The sequence below is a fragment of the Crocodylus porosus genome, unplaced genomic scaffold (genome assembly GCF_001723895.1).
Source record: "Crocodylus porosus isolate Cpor-Errol unplaced genomic scaffold, CroPor_comp1, whole genome shotgun sequence".
NCBI classification, from domain to species: Eukaryota; Metazoa; Chordata; order Crocodylia; family Crocodylidae; genus Crocodylus; species Crocodylus porosus.
Window position 1 is genome coordinate 167,330,657 of NW_017728906.1, and position 14,268 is coordinate 167,344,924.

The window sequence follows — 14,268 nt, forward strand, 5'->3', positions numbered from 1 at the left end:
AAGGTCATGTAGAGCAGGTGTGTTGTATAAATAATTAACCAGCAGGGCATGCATATTTCACACAGGTGTCTAATCAGTGGCAGATGAGAAGCACTGTTCTGCAGCCTTCTGAGGTGGTGAAAGATGGGAAGAGTCTGATTCTGACACCACTTTCTGATGTAAATCTGAACTTCAGTCAAATTACTCAGATTTACTCTGGTGTAATTAAGGTTAGAGCCTGTCCCAAAGTTTCTGGGGGTGGAAAACAATAAAATCCACAAACAATATAATACATAGTTGTAGTGCTTACAGGTTTTTGCACAGCTTGGACTTCTTTATCTCTGAAACGATCACTGTTTTAATGTTGGGGATGGGCCTGATTTTTGTACTTTTTGTGCACCCAAAACTCCATTGCAGTTTAATCAGATTTTTATGGGCAAAATCTTAGACTGAGCTGGACTTCCACACAGTGGGAGCTTACAAAGCATGTAGGTTTGGACTCACTATGTATTAACTAAAGGAATTATAGTATTTGTGAAACTTGATCTGATAGCCAGGCTTGCTCTCAGGTAATGGAAAACATTGGCATATGGCACTAATAGTGACCATTCTTCTTCCTATTTTGGGACCTTTTTCAGGTGGGGAGGAAGGGGGATGATGGGAGACTGGGTAGTTTTTATATTTATTATAGATGGTCTATGCTGAAAACCATTTCTCATTTAGTAAATAAAAGTCCTCTCGGCTAGTTAGAGACCCCCCTCAGTTGACTTGCTATAAGGCATAGAGAAGAGGGCTCTTTGTTCTATACTGTCCATTAGACAGTAAATGTAGACCGTGTATCATTGATTCTCTATAGATTTTGTTATTGTAAGTGTTCATTTTCTTCACAGAAACCGTAGGATCCTTGTCTTTTCAAATTAAATCAGCACCCCAATCTGTTTGGAAACCTGAGCTTTGTACTATTAGAGCCCATGTGCAGCTAATACAAAGCATCAATAAAAGCACAAAATGCTATAATGGCTGAAGATGACTAAAATAACTCAGAGAGATGTAAGCATTATGAATATTTACTGGGTTTTTTTCTGGGTTTTTTCTGTCCTTTACCTCTAATATTCCTTTGAGTAATGAAGGATTTTTATTGGTAACTTTTTGTCTTCCTTTGTACATCTCCTTCTTTGCATCTATATCAATATACTGGTATTTTAAAATAGAAACATTTCTACATTAAAATTGTGTAATGAGTTTGAGAAGAAAAGCACACTGACAATCGAACTGCAAAAAGAATTCCTATACAAGCTAATATCTTTTCTGATATACACTCTTGCAAGCCTTACAGGTTACAATGATGGAGCAAAACATAGACTTGGGCCCCAGGTGGTGGTGCAGTATTAATTATTAGAGAACTGGACAAACTATACTAGCTATTCTTCTTGCCAAGCATTCAGAGATCATGAGTCAGGTCTTCAAAGTCATATGATTGGCTTAAAAATTATTCAGGGTTTTTGCTTGTAGCCGTGTTGGTCTAAGGACATAGGCAGGCCAGCTTCTTTGGGTAGATGTGATATCTTTTATTACACCAATGGAGTAGTTTTTCCAACTCCTCAGTTGGTCTAATAAAAGATATCACATCTACCCAAAGAAGCTTTCCTGCTTAAAAGTGGTGGCGTTTAGAATAATACAACGTGTTTGTTCTTTTTTTTCCTCCTGACTTTGGAGCATTTGCAGGTCACACATCAAGCTTTTTCTTGCAGCTCAGATATGGAAACTTGTATTTTGTTTTATTAATCTCAGGAATTCTCAGCAGCTGGGGTTTTAATTAAAACCCCAAATACATTGAGAATCACAACATAGTTATAATTGGGCTATAGAGCTCTATGTTGCATGTGGGCCAAGTTCCGCTCTTATACCTATGCAACCTTTATAATGTGCAAATACAGGGCTAAAGTCATTAGCATGTTTTGGGTATAAATAAAGCTGCAGTTTGCCCTATAAACTCTAAGCTGTGAATGGGGTGGGAGAGAAGTAGTGTTGTTAGGGTGAGGACAAGCTATTAAGATCATCTTTTCAGAGCTAGTTGGATTGCACAGACTTGAGTTAAGGCCAAACCTATACTGCAGATTTCTGTTGGCATGGCTGTATTGGCCGGAGTTTGAAGAGGTGTGATCCCTGGTTCATAGCTGTGGGAGCAAAAGTAATCTGTATAAAAGCAGTTAAACCCACAAAGCTGCACTTTGACTAGTAGAGCCTACCTTGGCTTGGGGTGCTTCTACTAAACAAGTACAAAGCACGGCTCTGCTCGTATAACACAAATGATGATGGTGTTCTTATGCTGTTAATGCCATTCTGGTATAGACCTAGTATCTGTGCCATTGAGGCTGATCATGGGTCTGATGCTACATTCCTTCTATAGCCAGAACTCCTTTTAAGGGATGCTTTGGATATGTGCAGGATCAGGCTTATGAAAGTATGGACTTATGAATATTCTTTGACATGTCTTTCTTTTCTGTAAGATTGGGGTAAATTAAACTATGACTCAAAGCCACAAAGTAGATATTCAACAGGAAATAAGGAAGTTTGTGTCTTTTCCCTTCAAATTATCTTTCAGTAGCATAAAACTTTTAGCATTAAATGACTTAACTGGTAGCCCTGAATTGCTTGAATATGAATAAAGTAGCCTGTAATGAGAAGTGTATACTAGTAAGAAAATCCTAGCATGGGATGTTGGAAATCCGAGTTTCACATTCTGGTGTGAGTTGACAGGAAGTGGGACTTGAAGTTGGGTCTGTGCCGCAGCAGAGTGTCCCAACCACTGAGCGGCTGGATATCTGGGAGTAGGTTTCAGTTTTTTGTCAGAAAACTCGAGACCAATTCTTCTTGAACTGAGCATTATGCACTTAATCACTAGCACCCCTTTGTGCATCACTCAGCTGTTCTTCAACTTCCATCAGAGCACTGTCACAGCTTTTACTTGCAAGATCTTGAGATTTCTATAGGCTTTTAGAGAAGAAAACCAGTAATTATGAAGTAAAATGTCATATAAGGGGCAAGGGCCTGAAAGCATTTCAGTTGGAGTGAGAGAAAGCCTCCCTTATAAAAGAATAAGCATGTTCTACTGAACTTATTAAATGCCCAGCAACTGGTAATTCTTCTGATTTTAGATGTTGTAGCAATATAGCTTTGGTGCTCAGCTGTATAATCAAAATGTTGTTAATTATATATAATCTTTCTATAAACAGAGTATTTTATTGACTGTTTTTAATGATGACCTCTACTTTCCATAAATAACTCAAGTGCAGGAACAAGAAGCTGGAAATTGATTTTTTTTCTGACTTAAGACACACCATCAAGTAATTTAGAGCCAGAGTTTTAGAGGACACCAGTGGTTTCTAGCTGGAAAGCTTCAAGCACTTGCAGCAAGACGTAACCCAATATAACACTGCATTTTGTGAGTCCCTTTTAGATTCCAGGGCAGCAGAATTCACTGTTGAGTTTTCATATCAGGTGCAATACTGTGTTCTGGAATCAGAATGTACTTTTATATGAAAACTATCTTTCCAGCTCTCATTGCAAAGAAAACATGAAAAGGTAAGTATAGGATTGCTACAGGGTCATCTGCCTGAAATAATGGCTTAGAGAAATGTGAACAGGCCCTTTTGTATCAGCATCTTGTTCTTCCTGGACCATAAAGATGCCATACCTAATTTTCACTGTCCACTACTGCACAACTTGCTTCTTTGGCAGACGCATCCAGTCAATGTGCTTTTCCAAGACTGCAATATGTCCAAATGTCAAAAGTCTCAATTTAGGCTGTCAAACTCTCCAGCTTTCCCACTGATAACTTATGACAACTGTCCATGGCATTGCCATATCAAAATATCTTTGATGTATTGAAAATGGAGAATGTGAGGACAGAATAAAATAAACTGCAATAAACAATTGTCAAGATAAATAAAAAGATTGAATGCATGTATGACTAAAAAGAAAACCTGGTATTACAATACCTTAATGATAAATGTTTGGAGGGATTACATGCATCAGGGTTTAGGCCACAACTATCAGACAGGGACCTGGTATAAGTAGCAGATTATTCTACATTTACTACCCCAGAGTTATTGCACTTCTGGTGAGATGGGCCTGCCAGAGATAGGAAACTGGATTAGATGTATACAGTAGGTCTGTACAAAGCTTCAGGTGCCAATTCAATTAGGAGGAGACTTGGTCCAATTCGGCAGCCGAATCTCCGAATCCAAATCGAATTGAAGAACCAATTAAAAGGTTTGAATCGAGTCCAAGGTCTCTAAATTGATTTGGAAAAGATTCAGAGAGCTTCAGTGACTTCAGGCAGTCCCCACTGGCTGCAGCAGAGAGCTGGATCTGGACTCCATGCTGGTAAGTAGGGGGTGGAGGATGGGAGATGAAAGAGGGGACCATGGAGGGACCCCTGCCAGGCCCCACCCCCTGCCCAGTGTCCCAGCACCCCCTCCCATGACTGCCCCATGTGTTCCTGCTCCTGGTTGTTTAAAAGCCCTCACTCACCAGGTGCTTCCAGGTGGGGGGGAGGCAATCCCCGCTGCCCCCCGCTGCCCCTTGCTGTATGGGGGGCTCTGCCACAAGCCTTCTGACTCTGCCTACTCTCCCAGACCCCCCCCATGGCCGCCCTGCCTGCTCCAGCTCCTGGCCCTTAAAAAAAAAAGCAGCCTCAGAGCTTTTGGGGGCTCATGGAAGAGCCCCCCATGCAGCAGGGGGCTGTGGGGGTCAGTGGGGATCCTCCTGCTGGGCAGCAGCCCATGAGCGGGGTTTTTTTCTTCAAAGAGCCAGGAGCTGGGCTGGGCAGGGCTGGGAGAGTGGGCAGGGAATGGGGCCTGTGTGATTCGAAGATTCAGATAATTTGGCAGCAGCTGAATTTCCAAATTAGATTTGACCGAATTGATTCGGGGCAGTGATTCAAATCACCGAATCCAATCGCTGTCCCCTGAACTGGCCGAATCCAAAGTGAATATTAGCTGCTTTGCACAGGCCTCATATACAGTGCGTGAGCCAGTATGGCAATTTCTATGTTCTAATATTTATTCTGACATTGAATTGATTCAAGATCTCAATTAAAATGATCAGAAACTGCCTGGCAATTTTCAGAATATTTTGGAGGCCAGAGATATCAGAGCACTTGTTATAGAATATAGGCCCAGCTTCCTGTGAAGCATATGGGGCTTTGCTCATAGAACACAGTTGTCTCTTGAATACAGTTGGCTGTTGTAGCTGATTTTAAGTGTGTGATAATCACAAATTGAGCAGTTCCTGGTTATTTCTCAGTTCTTGTTCATAGAGTAATAATTTAAAAATTAAAGGAAAAGAAGGGAGAAAGGGAAAGACAAAAAGACAGCCCAGAAGACTATAGGCAGCTAGAGCAGACATTTCAGAGCAGAGGTCCTTCTTGAAATTGTCTTGTCATAAGTGGTGCCAGATTTGAAAAATGGAAATAATTCTGAGGTTCTCTTCCAATATTATGTGTTGCAAAAAATTAACAGCATGCAGTGTAATATGCTGATATTGTCATAAATAGTAAATATTTTGGCCTTTTCATTCCCTGTCACCTGTTAAATCTCCAAAATCTGAGTTGAATTCCTCTTTGGAATCTCTGTCCTCTGCTGTTTTATGCTTCCCTTCAGAAGCACAATCACACATGTAACATGCCACCAGGTTAGTGCATGTGAGATGTCAGTCACAACAACAACTTCAAAAGTCTACAGAATATGGAAAATTAATAAAATGTATCTATTTTCCTTCAAATGCAAGTACTCATTGGATTTTCCTGAATTAGGAAAATCACATCTTGACCACTTCTGGAATGATCTAGCCTACATTATACAAAGATCAAATCTACTATACAAATGAAATAATTTATTGTGCGTCTAACTACCCTGACTGTGATCCTCATTGGTGCCACTGTCATTTAGATAGCAGGATTTAGGCTGACAAAATGGAGGCTTTGAGGCAATATGTTTGCTTTCAGTAAATACAGAGTGACAAGCATCAGAAAGGGAAAATAAGTATTTAAGCTGAAGGACAAAGTTGGCACAATAACACAAATGGATATAAATTTACCTCAGAGAACTTCAGGCTGGGAAATGGAAGAAAGCTTCCAAACTTCAAAACAGTGAGGTTCTGGAACAGCCTTCTGGTAAGAGTAGTGGGGACAGGAAGCTCACTAAGTTTGGAAATAAAGCTTGATCTTTTTCTGAAAAAGGATTATGTATTTTTCCTTGATAACAGGTGTCTGGATCTTATAATGCAGGAAATCCCTTCCAGACCGATCCTAATAAATTGATTGCTACCTGAATACAAATGGATAAGCATTGTGGTTTGGTTTGTCTGAAATCTCCACTTATTCAAAAGAAACTATGCTTCTGGAATTTTTTCTCTCTCTTAGAATAATCTTTTCCATTTCAGTTCAATAGCTTTCTACCTCCTATCGACCCTATTAGCCCAAAAGGTCACTTTCTGTCCAGGACTATCCATTTCTACAGTGCTATACTCCCATTTGTCAGCATAGATTCAGCAAGAGCAAGTCATGCCTTACAAATCTGATTGCCTTCTATGATGAGAAGACAGGCTTGGGGATGTGGGGAAAGCAGTGGATATGATATACTTTTACTATAGCAAGACTTTTGTTAGTTTTGTTAGTTGGCAAGCTAAGGAAGTATGGATTGGATGAATGGGTTATAAGGTGAACAGAAAACTGGCTGGATCATTGGGCTCAGAGGGTAGTAGTCAATGGTTTGAGTTGGCAGCATGTATCAAGTGGAGTGCCCCAGGAGTTAGTCCTGGAGCCCGTTTTGTTCAGTGTCTTCATCAGTGAACTGGAAGACGGGATGGTATACACTGTCAGCAAGTTAGTGGATGACACAAAGTTGTGGGGAGTAGTAGATATGCTGGAGGGTAGGACGAGGATTCAGAGTGACAGACAAATTGGAGGACTGGACCACAAGAAACCTCATGAAGTTCAATAAGGACAAGTGCAAAGTCCTGCACTTAGGACAAACAATCCCATGCACCGGTGCAGGCTGGGAACCGGTTGGTTAAGCAGCAGTTCTGCAAAAAAATACCTGGGTGTTACAGTGGAATAAGCTGAATATGAGCCAACAGCGTGCCCTTGTTGCCAAGAAGGCTAACGGCATACTGGGCTGTGTTAGCAGGAGCATTGACAGCAGATCGGGGGAAGTGATTCTTCCCCTCTATTTGGTACTGGTGAGGCCACCTCTGGAGTACTGTGACCAGTTTTTGAGTCCCCTACCCCAGAAAGGATGTGGACAAATTGGAGAGAGTCCAGTGGAGGGCAATGAAAATGGCTAGGGGACTTGGTCACATGACTTCTGAGAGGCTGAGGGAACTGGGGTTATTTGGTGTAGAGAAGAGAAGACAAAGAGGATTTAGTAGCAACCATAGCAACCATCCCCTACCTGAAGGGCTGCAAAGAGGATGGAGCTGGATTGTTCTAAGTGGTGGCAGATGACACAACAAGGAGCAATGGTCTCAAGTTTCATAGTTTCGTAGTTTCTAGGGTCCAAGTTGCTGCAAGGGACATTTAGGTTAGATATTAGGGGGAAAATTTCACAAGGAGGGTAGTAAAGCACTGGAACAAGTTGCCTAGAGAGGTGATGGAAACTCCATCCTTAGAGGTTTTTAAGACCCTTAAAATTTTCTACGATTCTGTGTTGCAAAGAAATTCCTCTATGCCCCTAAACAAAAACCCACAGCAATGCAAAAGCTTTGCAAGCACATTTTCAGGTTTCTTACTTGTCTCAGTTTACTAGAAACTGTGCAATGTCCCTCATTTTAGGAGAAAATTCTCAAAGAAACTTTAGAAAAAAATTGGGCTGGAAGCAGTCTCGGGAGGTCACTTAATCCAACTGCCTACTCAAGGAAGTATATCATCCTTCTCTAAATCATCTCAGACAAATTTTTATTTCCATATTTGAGAGCCTATCCAAAAGCTTACTTCATAATTCTTGTTCTGTAATTCTACTCTCATTAAAGTCAATGGCGTGGAACAGAGTCCTAAATCTGGTTTGTAAGACCCATACTTCCTCAACTGGCACACAAGAAATTAGTCAGTAATAATTACTATTAAAAAACAATAAAATCTCTAGTTTTTACACAAGTACAGACTTTGAGCATGATTTCTTACAAATCTTAAAATCTACTGATGTGTGCCTAGAAGAAAGTAAAGAGGAAAAACTAGTTTGATTTAAAAAAAAATCAGAAGGGGAAAAGGGTGACTTTATGGCACACATTCAGGAAGGGTTTGAACAAACTGAAATAAGAGAGCCTACAGATCTAAAGATGAGGTTGAATGATCATAGCTTAAAATTTAAGCGCACTAAAGTAACAAAGCAAGTTGGTGCTAAAAATGTTTTGATCACCTTTTCAGAAGGAACATTTGAAAAATCATTATAAGGCTGTCAGTAAAAAAGCTAGTTCTCAGGAAATCCAGATCACCCTGGACATCTCCAACATCCCCTCAAGATCATTTCCTAACCACAAGAAGGGCAAGTTCTTTGCTGGTTTAGATGGCCTTGCTTTGGTCTTTGATTTTTTTAAAAACAAAGTAACTGACTGTGTGTTAAGATATATTTTTTCTTCCTCCTTTAAGAGATTTCAGCATGAAAATGTATCAGCTCTTCATTGCAGCAGAAAGAGGCTGCTGTTTTAACAGTATTCACAACACTACCTATGAGTTTAGATTAGGAGGTGTTGAAAAACAGTAAATGTAGATTAAAATTTAAATGATATTGGACAGACAAAACATGGACTGGAATTTGCCTAAGATCACTGCAGTTGCTTGCAAAAAAAAATCATTGGGTTAACAATCACAGATGGTCAGGAATTAGACCTTTACTTGTATTTTATCTAAACATAGTTCTTAAAAATTGTTGCATAGGGAAAATGACCTTGTATTGACTAAGTAGGTTTCAGTTTCCTTTTGAATCATCAGCACTGCCTAGCTTCTAGGAGACCTCTCATTCAGCTATTAATTTAGCAGGAAAAATCTGAATACAGCTCAAGGGAATTTGGCTGCAGACAAAGACAAGTTCAATATGCTTTTGCAGGTCATTCAGTATTTTTCAATTGGCTTTAGATTTTCTGATTGTTTCTTTATTGTCTTTGGAAGGCTGGTTTAATTTAGATCCATGTAAAATCTAGCAGTATTCATCTGAATTGTTTTCATGTTAAGCCTTGTTTAACAAAGCAAGGTGCTGCTCTATTTGTAAGAAATTCACTAAAAATATTGACAGGAAAATCTCTTGCAGATGCTTGGGACTTTTTTTTTTAAAGCATTTTTTCAGTTGTTACACTGGATAGGGCCAGACTTCCAGAACTGGTGTGCATCCATAATTACAATCAATTTTCAAGATCACTCAGTTACCATGTAAACCCTAAAATAAGAGGCAGGGAAGTTAACACATTGCTGAGTAATTCTGCAAATCCTCCCCCACTGTTTGTAGGGCATGCTTGGAAATCCGACCCTGAATCGGCTCCCTGAACATGTACCGGAAAGGAGGAAGTGAAGAGTTGTCTGAAGCTCATGGCTATGAGTACAGAGCTGTGCTTGAACTATAATATTTTAGTTTTTGAAATGCTGCTGCTGAGCATTTGGTTTTTGAGGACTTGACTAGATTAACAAAGAATAATGGTCAGTATTTCTTTGTTCTGGAAAAGCCAGGAGCAAGGCACCAGCATTGAGCAGAGCACGCCTCCCCCCCCCGCCGGCAGGGTGTAGGTGTGAGGGGGGAGGGTCATAAGGACCCCTCCCACACTCCCCCTGATGGTGCGCAGGCCTGGCAGGCAGCGAGGGTGGGGGTGTTCTCTGCTGGCTGGTGCCTGGCTCCTGGATCCAGCCAGTGCTGCAAGGAACACAGCCCCTGGTGGCCCATTTGTTTCCCCGGCACTCCTGCACTAGCAGGGCACAGGAGGGAAGTCCCAGGCACTGGAGTGGGCAGGGGCAGGGAAAGCAGTGTGCTCCAGTGTCTGGGGCTTCCCTCCCATGCCCTGTGAGTGGAGGGAGGGCCTGCCAGGGGCTGCACTCCTCACTGTGATGTGCAGCACTGGCCAGAGCCAGGCACCAGTGCTCCCACCTGCTGCTGTGTCATGAGGGGCATGTGTGAGGGGGTCCCCATACCCCTCACTCTCCCTCACACCCCACAAACCACACAGACATGATGGCCATGTCCATTAGGGTCCAGAATTAAGGACACTTAATTCTGTGGCAGGCCATGCTTCAGTGCCAAGCTCTGCAACTTTCAGTAGCCCAGCAGACTGGTGGGCTAGATAGAACAGTTTTTGGGCTGAGTGTTTGATACCTGTGGTCTAGTGGGTAATAAAGGCTGCCATCGTCAACAGAATAGATGTGGAGGTTGATGGCTTGATAGCATATTAGAGTTTATTGGTACATGATCATGGGCCCTGAGTTCACTTTTTTTCTGTTAAGTGCGGTCAAAGAATTAAAAAAAAAAAAAAGGAAACCCTTAATTTTAAGCATGAGATGAAGGAAGAATGTGTATTTTTATTTACCTAATAAATTTAATAGATATTAGGGCTGGAAAGGACCTCGGAAGATCATCGAGTCTAGCCCCCTGCCCCAGGGACAGGAAGTCGGCTAGGGTCAAAGGATCCCAGCAAGATAGATGTCCAAATGTTTCTTAAAAGAGTCAAGAGTAGGTGCTTGCACCACCTCCGGGGTGAGCCTATTCCAGGCCTTGGGGGCCCAGACAGTAAAGAAGTTTTTCCTTCTGTCCAGCCTAAAACAGTCTTTGAGGAGTTTGTGACTGTTTGACCTTGTCATCCCTTACGGTGCTCTGGAGAACAAGCATTCCCCTAGATCCTGATGTACACGCCTTATATACTTATAGGCAGCCACCAGGTCCCCCCGAGCCTGCGCTTTTCCAGGCTGAAGAGCCCCATGGCTCTCAGCCTCTCTTCATAAGGCCTGTTCTCTTGCCCTCTGATCATGTGCACGGCTCTCTTCTGGACTCTCTCAAGCTTCTCCACATCCTTGAATTATGCAGCCCTGAATTGGATGCAGTACTCTAGCTGTGGCCTCACCAAGCCTGAGTACAGTGGGAGGATGCTTGAGAAGCATCTATGGATGCACGCCAGAGTTTTGTTCACTTTACCAGCTGTGACATTACCAGGCATCATAGGCCAGCCACTGGCAAGAATCTTCAAGAACTCGTGACGCTCGAGTGAAGTACCCAAAGATTGGAAGAAGGCCAATGTGGTGCTTATCTTCCAATGACTGATCTTGTGGTCAGTCATTGCCCCCAAGTCCCTTTGGCCGTGGTGCTAGCGAGAGTAGCACTGCCGAGCCTTATAAGCTTGATGCAGGTTTTTTTTCCCCCCAGGTGAAGTACCTACATTTTTCCATATTGAATGTCATCAGGTTTTTATTTTCCCACTTTCTAAGTCTGGCAAGGTCAGCCTGGATCACCAGCCTATCCTCAGGTATGGATGCTTTACCCCAAAGTTTGGTGTCATTGGCGAATTTGGCCAATCCGCTTCTGACACCAATGTTCACATTGTTAATAAAGATGTTAAAGAGTACAGGTCCAAGAACAGAGCCTTGGTGGACACCACTGGTCATGGAGCACCATGATGATTCACTTCCATCTATTACCACTCTCTGGGTCCAACCTCGGAGCCAATTCCCCAGCCATCGGACTGTGACATAGCTGAGGCCACAGTTGGCCAATTTTTCCATGAGGAGATCATGGGACACCAGATCAAAGGGTTTTTTAAAGTCCAGATATGATGTCAATTTCTTTTCCCTTGTCCAGGTGATATGTAACCTGGTCATAGAAGGAGATGTGATTGGTCAAGCAAGACGTACGCGCAACAAGCCCATGCTGGCTGTCCTTCAAGATGTTGCCATCCACCAGTTTGTCAAGAATGGTCTCTTTGATAAGTTTTTTCCAAAATCTTTCCACAGATTGAGGTCAAGCTGACTGGCTTGTAGTTCCCCGAATCTACTTTCGTCCCTTTCTTGAAGAGTAGCACTACACTGGCCTTCTTTCAATCTTTGGGTACTTCACCTGAGCGTCACGAGTTCTCAAATATCCTTGCTAGTGGCTGGGCTACGATGCCTGCCAGGTCCTTAAGTACCCTGGGGTGCAATCTGTCAGGACCAGCTGACTTGAAGGTGTCCAGCCTCTCGAGGTATTCCTTTACAAGGTCTACACCAATGTTGGGAATAAATTTACGCTCACCCTGGCCGTCCCGCATCATGTTAGGCAGCACGGTTCCTTTGAGCTGGTGAAAAACTAACACAAAATACTCATTAAGCAGGTTGCCTTTTTCATGGGTGTCAGCTGTCAGTTGTCTCATTTGGTTTAGCCTCCCTGTGGGTGCTTCATGCCTGGCCGACCCCCTTCCTGGAGCATACCTGCTAGCCTGGGGGTGGAACTGCCACCATCCAGGGATGGGCTTGATTCTGGCTCTGTCCACCCTGGGAAACGCAGGCCTAGTAGCCCTCAAGGGTACTTGACTCACTTCAAGAACTTGGGGTGCTTCCCTCAGTTGGAAGCACAAGTAGTGGTCTCCCTTAGCCAGCTGAACCAAGGGGACCCCAAGGCATAATCTAGACCCACTCCCAATAAGTCCCCCATGCTAGGTACAAAGGAGAACTTTATTGGTTACAAGGTTTGGAATAGGGTACAGGGTCGAGCAATATTAAAGAAATCCCATAGAGCAAACAGGGTGGCTGGGGTAGCCTTTGATCACGCATCTGAGTTACTGCAAGTTATATATCTAGTTAGATCTCAGGTAACTTACTCACAAGTATCATCCAGAGGCAGGTGGAGATCCCCTCTGGAGGCAGGCAGTTCCTTGATCATGAGTTTTGATAGACAGCAAGTTTCAGATGGTCCAGCTCTTCTCTCTCTGTGTCTTCCTTGTGGTTGCTGACCCTTCCTCCTAGGCAGTCCTTAAGTTTATATAGCCCTTATGACCTCATTTACCTGGTCCAATGGAGGCCTGCACCTGTTGGCTGTCAGCCAACCAATTTGAAATGCATCACTAGTTGCTGGGCAGACTGGGAATCTCTAGCTCACCAGGGAGCCCAAGCCCCAACCCAGGTATGTGATGCCAGTCACATAGGCATAGGGAGCAGGTTTCCCTTCTCCCTCAGGAATGTATCCAGCTCAGTTTACCTAAAGAGATAGGGTAAAGGTGTGTCTCCTCTGCTGGGCCCATACTAACCAAATTGTCACAGAGCAGAGTTTTTGGGAAGAAACAGAGGTGGTCTTCTGCCACACGCCCCTGCCCCTTTTTTCTCATGATCTCTCCTGTACAGCGTATAGCTGTCTATACTTGTGGCCCAATCATAGGTGGAGTCCCACCAGGTCTCTGTTATCTCTATGAGATCATAGTCATTCTTGTTTAGCAGGGGGACCAGTCCTGGAATTGGTATACAGACACGTAAGTGTCCCATTGGAAACCTTAGGCTTCCTTGAACCCCCAGGAGCACATCGTTCCAGGGCTAGGGTAGGAGTGGATTCCCTTGAGTGTCCTAACCTGCTGATTTTGCAAAAGTTGTCTAGTAGGCTTGTGTTGGTGGTTGTCCACCCATCTCCCAGTGGGCTTAGGAGAATATTTTTGCTCTGATTTGATCAGGCAGGTTGGCTTTATGTCCACACGCCCGTCAATGAGTGCGCTCGCTCGGGCGTCTATGGATGATTGTCCATTAATCTCAGGGTGGAGCCCTCACTCTGGGGTGCTCACGCCAGGTCCGCCTGCCACGACTTTGATGGTTCCTTGGTTCAGTGTGTCTATGATGGCGCGTGCATGTCCGGAAGTGGGACCTCCCATCGATTCAGGTCCGAGATCCTTGAGGGCTCCTTCCTCCCCTGCACCCTTGCCCGGGCCTCCATACACAAGTCTAGGTTGCCCTCCCAGCCTCCCCTCAGGTGAGAGGGGTGGGGTAATGCCTCAAATACAAAATACAAAGTTGGTAACCCACGAGCCGAACAGTCAGTTCCCGTGCAGGTGTCTGACTCCGGGTCCCTTCAAGTCCCGCTCTCCTCTTTCCAGAGGCCTTCGTCTCCCTATTGGGGTCAGCCGTCTGTCACCGGAGCGTCCCTGCCTGTCCAGGCAGCTCTGGCTCCTGCCCCCAGCACACCGTGGCCGAGGCCCGTAGCCCAATGCTACCGGCTACCGGCCAAACAGCCTCCAGCTGTGGCAAGGTGCCCCCCCCGCCAGCCTTCACAACCGCCTCCAAGGACACTTCGGGGCTTGCTG